The following is a 9,846-nucleotide window of genomic DNA, read 5'->3' on the forward strand; positions in this document are numbered from 1 at the left end:
TCTGGTGCTGAAAAGTCTGAAGCTCCTTTTCAAACTAGCAGGGGATAGCAGAGAGTTCTCTCCTGTATCTTCTGAATTCCTGATTCTCTCTGTGGCTTGATTCAAAGATGCATGTCTATTAATCACTCATGGATCAAAAATGATAACTGCCGTCTTTCTGCACCGATGTGGCGGCTTGATCTTGCCGGGCGGCGGAGGGGAAAGAGTGTGTCCATTTTGGACGCTGGCCTGACGATCGGTGGGCACCGATCGCGGGCCTGTCCCCTCCCGAGCACAGTCGCGGTGCTCCCGTCCAAATCGAGCCCCTAGATGCCCCAAACGGGCATCTGGCCCCCGGTTTACGAATGCAGCGACCAGGTGTGGTTGCTGCCGTGGTGAAACGGGCATGAAGGGCCGGCCGCTCGGCCCATCGGGCTCGGAGAATCGCCGTTCGCGTGAAAAACGGCGAGCGGCGATTTTTCCGAGCCGGGGGGGGGGGGAGAATCGCTGGGGGCGCAAGGGGGACGTAAAAAATGTTGGGAGGCCCTCCCACGATTCTCTCACGCCACGTGGGGAGTGGAGAATTCTGCCCCTCATCTTTAGGTACGCCTGGTGCTGCTCCTGGCATGCTTTCCTCAATGAAACTTTCCGGTGCGGACTCGATGGGCCAAATGGCCTCCTTATGCACTGTAAATTCTATATCTATGTCTATAACCAGGGTTTGTCTTCTGACTTGATGGTAATAGTAGAGTGTCGGGGGGAGGGTGGGGGTGCTGCTGGTAGTATGTTGGGTTTGATACACCTGAATGGCTTTCTCAACCATTAGGAGTCAATCACATTGTTGTTGACCTGGAGCCACATGTAGGCCAGGCCAGGTAAGGATGGAAGATTTGCTTTCGTCAATGACATTACTGAACCAGATGGATTTTTAAGACAATGATTTCATGGTCACCACGAGAATAGCATTAAATTCCAGATTTATTAATTGAATTTAATGCCTGTTATGGTGGGATTTGAGAGCATTATCTTGGGTCTCTATATTACTAGTACAGTGACATTACCACTATGTCATCGCCTTCCCCCTTAAATGCTCACACATGAAGAATTGTAACTTGGCTTTTGACTTCACTGTGACGTTCAATATGGAGAAACTGATACTTACCTGGCAGGGGTGAAATCATGATCAAGAAGGTGGTTCGCCCAATCTGTGTACAAGAGGGTGGTTTGCCCAGAACGAGGCTAGCCCATTGCACTTCAGGTGTGCTGACGCCTGCGATGTCCCCAAATGTGGGATACGCGACTGCAAAATATGTGGTTGGGGGGGACTGCGTTTGCGCTCTCCCCTGATTTGTAAAGCAAAAATAGATCTTTATTAGTTCTTTGTGCGGAGTGCTGGTGTATGTAATTCTTTGTCTCCGCCCAACATTGTAAAAAGAAATACGGAGAAACTGCCTGCTGACAGAGCCATTATAGGGCTGACACATGAAAAGTTGCATCTTGGCTGAAGTATTGGAGGCCAGTGGCACCCATGGAACTGTGTCTCCGCATGAACAATGGTCATTAAGACAGGAAGAGAGAACATTTCAGAGGAAAAAGAAGTGGCTGTACATTTGCTTTCTTTCCTCCAATTTGTTTCTATTATTCCGTTACATCATATATCACTTTGCAGTTGAAACGAAAGGACAAGGAAAATAGCTCACAGGACTCAGTTCTCCAAAGTTCACCTATCCTGAGCCACGCCCAATCCATCACCATCCTGTTGTGGGGAATCTACCAGCCTACACTAGATTTTGCTCCTAAAACTCCACTGAAAGCAGGAACTAATTTTATGGGTAATTCTACATGTAAACACTCATTTCTTGTCACGGGTCACCATGGCACCTTTTTTTTTAATTTAGAGAATCCAATTCTTTTTTCCAATTAAGGGGCAATTTAGCGTGGCCAATTCAACTACCCTGCACATCTTTGGGTTAAGGAGGTTTTTGTGTTCTGTGATCTTGTCTTCAATGAGTCAACAGAATTGCTAGTGACTTAATCAAAACAATGTTTTATTGATGTACACGTGGTAAAGCAACGATTAGAATTCAATGCAGACCAAGTTATCATGGAGTACATTAGACCTCCTGGAACTATCCTTATGTGCAACTGTCCTCATGTACACCTTACAACCTTCTGATGAGAGGCCAATGTCACATGACCGATGTCTCAAGACCGCATGGTGGTTCTGTGCTCCCACCTGCTGATTGGAGGTCACACCACCAACTATATACAATATTGTCTGCAGGCATATCACCACAAAGGTGAGACCCATGCAGACATGGGGAGAATGTGCAAACTCCACACGGACAGTGACTCGGGGCCAGGGTCGAACCCTGGTCCTCGGTGCCATGAGGCAGCAGTGCTAAAGGTCACCATGGTACCTAAGGGGCATTCCATTGTCCTGCATTACTACCACATAGTTCAGATATTCGATGCTAGGTATTCTTAATTAATAAGGTACGGGCGTAGATTAGCACTTTGTATTGGATGTATGACAGGCACCCACCTAACATTGCTGGGTGTTCTTTCAGTTTTGCAGTGAATATCATATATTTGTGGAGATGCCGGCGTTGGACTGGGGTGAGCATAGTAAGAAGTCTTACAACACCAGGTTAAAGTCCAACAGGTTTGTTTCAAACACGAGCTTTCGGAGCACTGCTCCTTCCTCAGAAACTGAGGAAGGAGCAGTGCTCCGGAAGCTCGTGTTTGAAACAAACCTGTTGGACTTTAACCTGGTATCGTAAGACTTCTTATCATATATTCTGTCACACGAGGAAGATGTTAAGAAATTTGGTCCAGAAATGAGACCCCAATGTAGCAGGCAATTTAGGGATTGAACAGACTTAGACTCTGGGGAGCTAAAGATCAGGCCATAGTGTGCATCCTGTTTGACTGTCTAAGAAATGATTTAGAATTTATCTTGATTACTTAACTTGCCCGTGGATACATTTCTTCAGCAAATTCCATTGCTACCATGTTGTAACATTTAATCAGTGTAAGATGAATGGTGCCACCTTCCCCACCCTTTTTTCAAATGAGTGATTTTCCTGCCAGTAATGTGCTGATAACAAGTGTACTTCAGTTAATGAATGAAAAACCTGGAAACAGAATGTTAATTGAACCACAGTGGTGGCTAATGCTCAACTTCAAAATACTACAGTACAGTCTGTTTGATTTTCCTTATAATTATAATGATAGCACATTAAGTTCTCATTATGAGAGGCTGACTATGATGGCAGGAATGTACACATGAACTTACAAAGTAGGAGCATACAAATGAGTCGGCCACTGGGCCCCTCAAGCCTGCCTCACTATTCTGTAAGATCATGGTTGATCTGATTGTAACCTCAACTCCACATTCCCACCTGGGTGATGTCACCAATCGAATTTAATGGCTAAAAATCACCTGGGTTGTAATATTCAAGGAGCCCCATCACAATCTTTTGTCCTCACTGTTTCGGTTGCACAGTGGTCAGCACTGTTACTTCACAGCACCAGGGATCCAGGTTCGATTCCCGCTTGGTCACTGTCTGTGCGGAGTCTGCACGTTCTCTTTGTGTCTTCGTTGGTTTCCTCCGGGATTCTGGTTTCCTCCCGCAAGTCCTGAAAGACGTGCTGTTAGGTAATTTGGACATTCTGAATTCTCCCTCTGTGCACTCGAACAGGCGCCGGAATTTGGCGACTAGGGGCTTTTCACAGTAACTTCATTGCAATGTTAATGTAAGCCTACTGGTGACAGTAATAAAAATTATTATTCACTGAAGTACAATGTAAGATGACTGTAATTTCAATAACCTACTTGTCTCTTTCCACATTATGCATGGACCACCTCTTGAACAACAGGGCAGCAAGAGGACATGCTTCCAGATCTTGACAATGTTGCTCTGTTACTGAATGCTATTTGGGAACACCTGCCTTCTGTACCAACCTCTTCTACCTCTTGCCCTGAGAGGAAACCACATCTGTTTATTACCAATCCTTAGCAGCCACTAAGATATGTTAAATGTCAGGAATCATGGGGTAGGTGTGTTCTATCACTATGCGTGGGCAGGGATTTGATACTTCAGCATTCTGCACACTCTACCAACCATGATTGGCGCAATCAGTATACATTTGGAGAGTTTGAAAAATTCACCTCTTTGCATAACAGCCTCTATGTTAACTCACCAATGAAGTCTAAGGTGCTGCAATCAACTTGATTGTAATATTCAAGGAGCCCCCTCACAATTTGGTTTGCCCTCACTGCTTCACTGAAGTCAAATTATTCATGTTTACACTTTCTCTTCCTGAGGTAGATTGGCTCCTCGCGTACTTTTCAAGTCAGCTATATCTATGATTTAGTAAGTTGTTACTCCACAAAAGACTACTGTGCAAGAAAAGGACTTGAGAATTTTCCCTACCTTTTTAAATTTGTATGAAACTCCATTCACTCTACTATGTGGTGCAGGTATGTGTAATATTATGTATAATAGTCAGTGCAGTGACGTCACCACATCCCACATACAGCTCCGCTGTCTGGAATGAGCTGGTAGACATCAATTACTTGGAATTTCTTTGAGTCTGTATGCCTTAGGCAAAGGAGGTCATGTTCAATGTGAAAATGTAAACAACATTCATGATATGATATAAACAGTGTGGATTTGAGCACCAAGAATAAAATGTTCAATTACAGTGGTCCAGTATTTAACCCTAATTCTGGCTTTGAGATTTATCATCTTCATCCAGATATTTGGAAAAGGCTTCACGTGATTTATCTACAAAATGTGGCGCTTGATATACCCGGATGGTTGAGTTTTTCAGACCGTTTGTGGGATTTTCCCCAAATCCGGCAGAGTGTCAGGTTCAGACTGCATACTAATGTGCATCTCTCTGGATGCACAGCCAAGTTTTGATTCCAGATTTTCTGGTACTCGGAGCACAGAAAATCCGAGGGCGTGACTTGTACCGTCACTCTAGTGGGGCGGCCTGGTAGTGTGCGGCCAACAAAACATTTTATTGACCGTTGCCCATGTGCAGGGGTGCCACATTTTGCTGATTTCGATCCACATAGTTGTTCCTACCAGTATGACTGAATTGATTCGCACATAAAGCAAGGGCGAGTGAAATGAGATGCATGTTGATTGCTCACAACATTGAATGTGAGAGGCGTGCGCTCACTCCATGCACAAAGTGTAAATATGTGGTTTTACCATTTAAAGCTGTGACAGTTCTATTAATATATAAATGATTAAGTATTTTCTACAACTCCTTATGAAATATTTGGAGTGTATTTAATGTATTTAATCTTATTCATGGGGTCATGGTTAGTGCGTATGCCCAATTTCGACCTTGTGGCCCTATGAGATGAAGGAGGGCCACCCATGCGGCCTAGATTGCCCATCACTGATCGAGTATTTCAGATGATAGAGAACAGAAACTCCCAAACAGGATATGAAATACAAGTTGCTCTTTTATTTACAGTAACAAAATGAGATTTAGGCGAACACAGCATTCGAGCAAGGCATTCCAAATAGTGCAAGTAAAAAGAAAGGTTATGAATATTTCAAATGCAGGGGCATCTCAGTGGTAAGCACTGCTGCCTCATGGAGCAGAGGACCCCAGTTTGATCCCGGCCCCGGGTCACTGTCTGTGTGCAGTTTGCACATTCTCCCCGTGTCTGAGCGGGTCTCACCCCCACAAACCCGAGGATATGCAGCGTAGGTGGATTGGCCACGCAAAATTGCCCCTTAATTGAAAAAGAAATGAATTGGGTATTCTAAATTTATTTTTTAAAAAATATTTCAAATGCACTGTTTCAAAATGTCAGGTGCCCAGTTTAGTTTGCCTCCCAGTGATGGTGCCAAAATTATGACGTGGGGAAGCTACTTGCCCTTGCAACAGGTGACACAGTTCTTGGATGTAGCTTTCTGCTGAGCCCGAGCCAATGAATACAGTTCCTTATAGTTTCATCAGGCAGGTCTACCAGGGACTGTGGATATGGCGAGTGACTTCATAGTAAGCCTAACCCTGCTTCCTGACCTCATCACCATAACTTCTTTCATCTAGTCCCACTTAAGCATGATACTGTGATTCTGAGGTCTATTATCTGGAACATCCAGAGTCAGATAATGTTCCCATGAACTGATATGTATCCCAGGCTGTAGATTTGAACAGGTCTTAATATTCAGCTTTAGGATTTATCTAACAGTGAAACAACAGCAGGATAGTTGTTTTCAAGTCTGTAGAATCATTAAAGTTCAAAGAAGACAAATCAACAAGTTGGAAATATTTTTTTAGATAAATTTTGAGTACACAATTCATTTTTTTCCAATTAAGGGACATTTTACTGTGGCCAATCCGCCTAGTCTGCGTATCTTTGGGTTGTGGGGGTTGTGGGGGTGAAACCCATGCAAACACGAGGAGAATGTGCTAACTCCACACGGACAGTGACCCAGAGCCGGGATCGAACCTGGCACCTCGGCGCCGTGATTCAGGAGTGCTAACCACTACGCCACCGTGCTGCCCACTAAGTTGGAAATATAAGAACAAATTGATCGCCTAGTTTCCAAAGGCTGACTGACTGTTTTTGGTTTGCAAACCTTAGTTTGGACACACTGGAATGTCAGCCATGGATCAGTGGGTGACATTCTTAGCGCTGTGATAACAAGGGGCGGAATTCTCCGACCCCCCGGGGGATCGGAGAATCACCCGTGGCCGGCGTCAATCCCGCCCCCGCCGTGTTCTGAATTCTCTGCCCCCCCCCCCCCCCCCCCCCCCCCCGAGATTCGGCGGGAGCGGGAATCGCACCGCGCCGGTCAGCGGGCCCCACGTGGCGATTCTCCGGCCCGCGATGGACCAAAGTACCGGCCGGATTGGCGGCACGGGCGGGCTCCGAGGTCCTGGGGGGGGGGGGGCGCGGGGCGATCTGACCCCGAGGGGGTCCTCCACGGTGGCCTGGCCCGCGATTGGGGCCCACCGATTGGCGGGCGGGCCTGTGCTGTGGGGGCACTCTTTTTCTTCCGCCTCCGCCATGGCCTTCACCATGGCAGAGGCGGAAGAGACCCCCTCCCCTGCGCATGCACCGGTATGACGTCATCAGCCGCTAACGCTCCGGTGCATGCGCGGACTTACGCCGGCCGGCGAAGTCCTTTCGGCACCGGCTGGCGTGGCGCCAAAGGCCGTTCACGCCAGACGGTGGAGTGGGAACCACTCTGGCGCGGGCCTAGCCCCTAAAGGTGCGGAGAATTGGTTGACGCGACTCCAATATGCCGGGAATCCTCGCCCCGCCAGGTAGGGGAGAATTCCGCCCCAGGTTTCGGTTTCAAATTCCACTTCAGGAACCAAGTGCAAAAATCTACCCAGTACCGAGGGAGTACTACACTGTCAGAGGTGCTGGCTTTCAGATGAGATACTAAACTAAGGCCACACCTGTCTGCTCAGATGGGTGTAAAATGTTCCAGGAGTTATCCTTGTTGCCCAGGCTGATAATCCCCCAATCACCATCACAAACAGAATTTCTGGTCACTATCACGTTGCTGCTGGTGGGAGATTGCTGTGCACAAATTAGCTGCTGTGTTTCCCACAATACAACAATGACCACTCTTCACAAGTAATCATTGACTGTAAATTATTTTGAGACATCTGGAGTCGGAGAATCGCCCGGGGCTGGCGTCAATCCCGCCCCCACCGTGTCCCGAATTCTCCGCCCCCCGAGATTCGGCGGGCCCCCCGCGGCGGTTCTCCGGCCCGTGATGGGCCGAAGTCCCGCCGCTGACAGGCCTTTCCCGCCGACGTGGTTTAAACCACCTCTGGTACCGGCAGGATTGACGGCGCGGGCGGGCTCCGGGTTCCTGGAGGGGGGGGCCGGGGCGATCTGACACCGGGGGGTGCCCCCACGGTGGCCTGGCCCGCGATCGGGGCCCACCGATCGGCGGACGGGCCTGTGCCGGGGGGCACTCTTTTTCTTCCACCCCGCCATGGCCTTCACCATGGGGGGTCACTGCTGGAGGGCGCCAAAGGCTGTTCGCGCCGGCCGGCGGAGCGGGAACCACTCCGGCGCGGGCCTAGCCCCTAAAGGGGCGGAGAATTCCGCACCTTTAGGGGGGAGGCCCGACGTCGGAATGGTTCATGCCATTCCGTCCTGCCAGGACCCCCCGTCCCGCCGGGTAGGGGAGAATCCCAGCCCTGGTGTGAGTGAAAAGCACTATATTTTTGTAATGGTGTAAATGGGAGTCTCAACACAGCGATTGGCACTGCTGCCTCACTGCACCAGGCACCCGGGTTCGATTCCAGCCTTTGATGACTGTCTTTGTCGAGTTTGCATCTTCTCCCTGCGTCTGTGTGGGTTTCCTCCGGTTGCTCCAGTTTCCTCCCACAGTTCAAAGATATGCAGGTTGGGTGGACTGGGCACGCTAAATTGCCCCTCAGTGACCAAAGATGTGCAGGTTGGGTGGATTGGCCATGATCAACGTGCGGGGATACTGAGATTGGGTGGGGGAGTAAGCCTGGGTAGAGTGTGCTTTTGGAGGGCCGGTGGAGGCTCAATAGGCCGAATGGACTCCTTCTGCACTGTATGCTTTGTATCTATGGTTGGTTTTCCCATTTGTGCCAGAGGACTAACTGGATAACTGTAGAAGAACATCTAATGTCACTTCTGGAACAGATTCTTCTGCAATCCCAGTTGGAAGAGGGTACACAATAACCATAGAATAAAAATACAGCTGGAGTACAGTAGAAACTATTATTTAATATGGACGTCTGAACATTAACAGTTCCCATGAAAACTCCAGTTTAAGAGGTCTGGTTCGCATTGTGTTCACTGTGAATCCATTGTGGTGATTGTCGTATTTACAGAGATTCATCGTCTGGGATGAATCTGCAGAGCTTTCTCTTGGCAAATCCTAATCAAGCCAAAACCTTTAAGCATTTACTGTCAAGTTAATGCATGCGTACATCTATGTCTGTGGGGAGAAGACACAGATGTTTTGGATTTTCCCCACCTTCATTTTGCTGGAAGTGTTGCTCCTACCAGTAATGTGCTTTTAATTGCTGGTAATAGACGGTCTTTTGTGGGATGAATGAGCAATTTGGCAGGCGCGTGTTACTTCTGAGTCTGCGCTGGTGTTTTCAAAAACATGACAGAAATGAATAACCACAATTATCCTCAATGAGTATCCAGATATGTCTCATTTCAAATAGGCCTTTGTATTTGCCTTTGCTTAATGCACATAAGATATTTTATTGTTTTTGGTGACCGTATTACCACAGAAAAAAATAATGTTTTCTTGCCAGTTCTTTTCCTCTTGCTTCCTCTCTGGAAGGTGGTGAGCCCTACTGACGTATTGTTCAATGGATGACTTCCAGCAGCCAATCTAAGTGACTATTGTTCTTGTGTGAATCATGATAGTGAGTGCTGACAGGCTATTCGACCACTGGGAAGAACACAGACAAGCTAAATCTTGTCCCAATATAAAAGTGCACTTGTAGTAGGAACCACTGGAGAGAGATCAGGGGCAGGATTTTCCATCTGGGCTTCAGGGCCCTAACATGAGGGTCCAATGGAGGTCCGTAGCCTGCGTTGAGTGGTAGTGATTTCCCATGAATTGACCAATTAATGCCCAGAGGCTGGATTCGCCACAAAGGTGAGAGGACCTCAAACTCTGCATGGAGGGCTGACCCCCGGCTGACCCCCCCCCCCCCCCCCCCCCCCCCCCGGTCTGCCACTGGGAGACTGCCTCCAGGCAGCTAAACTGTTCCTCAATGTTTCCACCTGGCATCAGACAATAAGCTTTAATTGGCCTTTAACAAACAATTCAATTAGCTACTTGTTGCTTTGCTGCTCCACCGTTC

General features: G+C 47.8%; 1 pseudogene; it reads left to right on the forward strand.

The window, feature by feature from the left end:
• Positions 1–1,133: 1,133 nt before the first annotated feature.
• Positions 1,134–1,325, forward strand: LOC119979167 (annotated as a pseudogene).
• Positions 1,326–9,846: the final 8,521 nt, after the last annotated feature.

Source organism: Scyliorhinus canicula, chromosome 15 (genome assembly GCF_902713615.1).
Source record: "Scyliorhinus canicula chromosome 15, sScyCan1.1, whole genome shotgun sequence".
Taxonomy (NCBI): domain Eukaryota; kingdom Metazoa; phylum Chordata; class Chondrichthyes; order Carcharhiniformes; family Scyliorhinidae; genus Scyliorhinus; species Scyliorhinus canicula.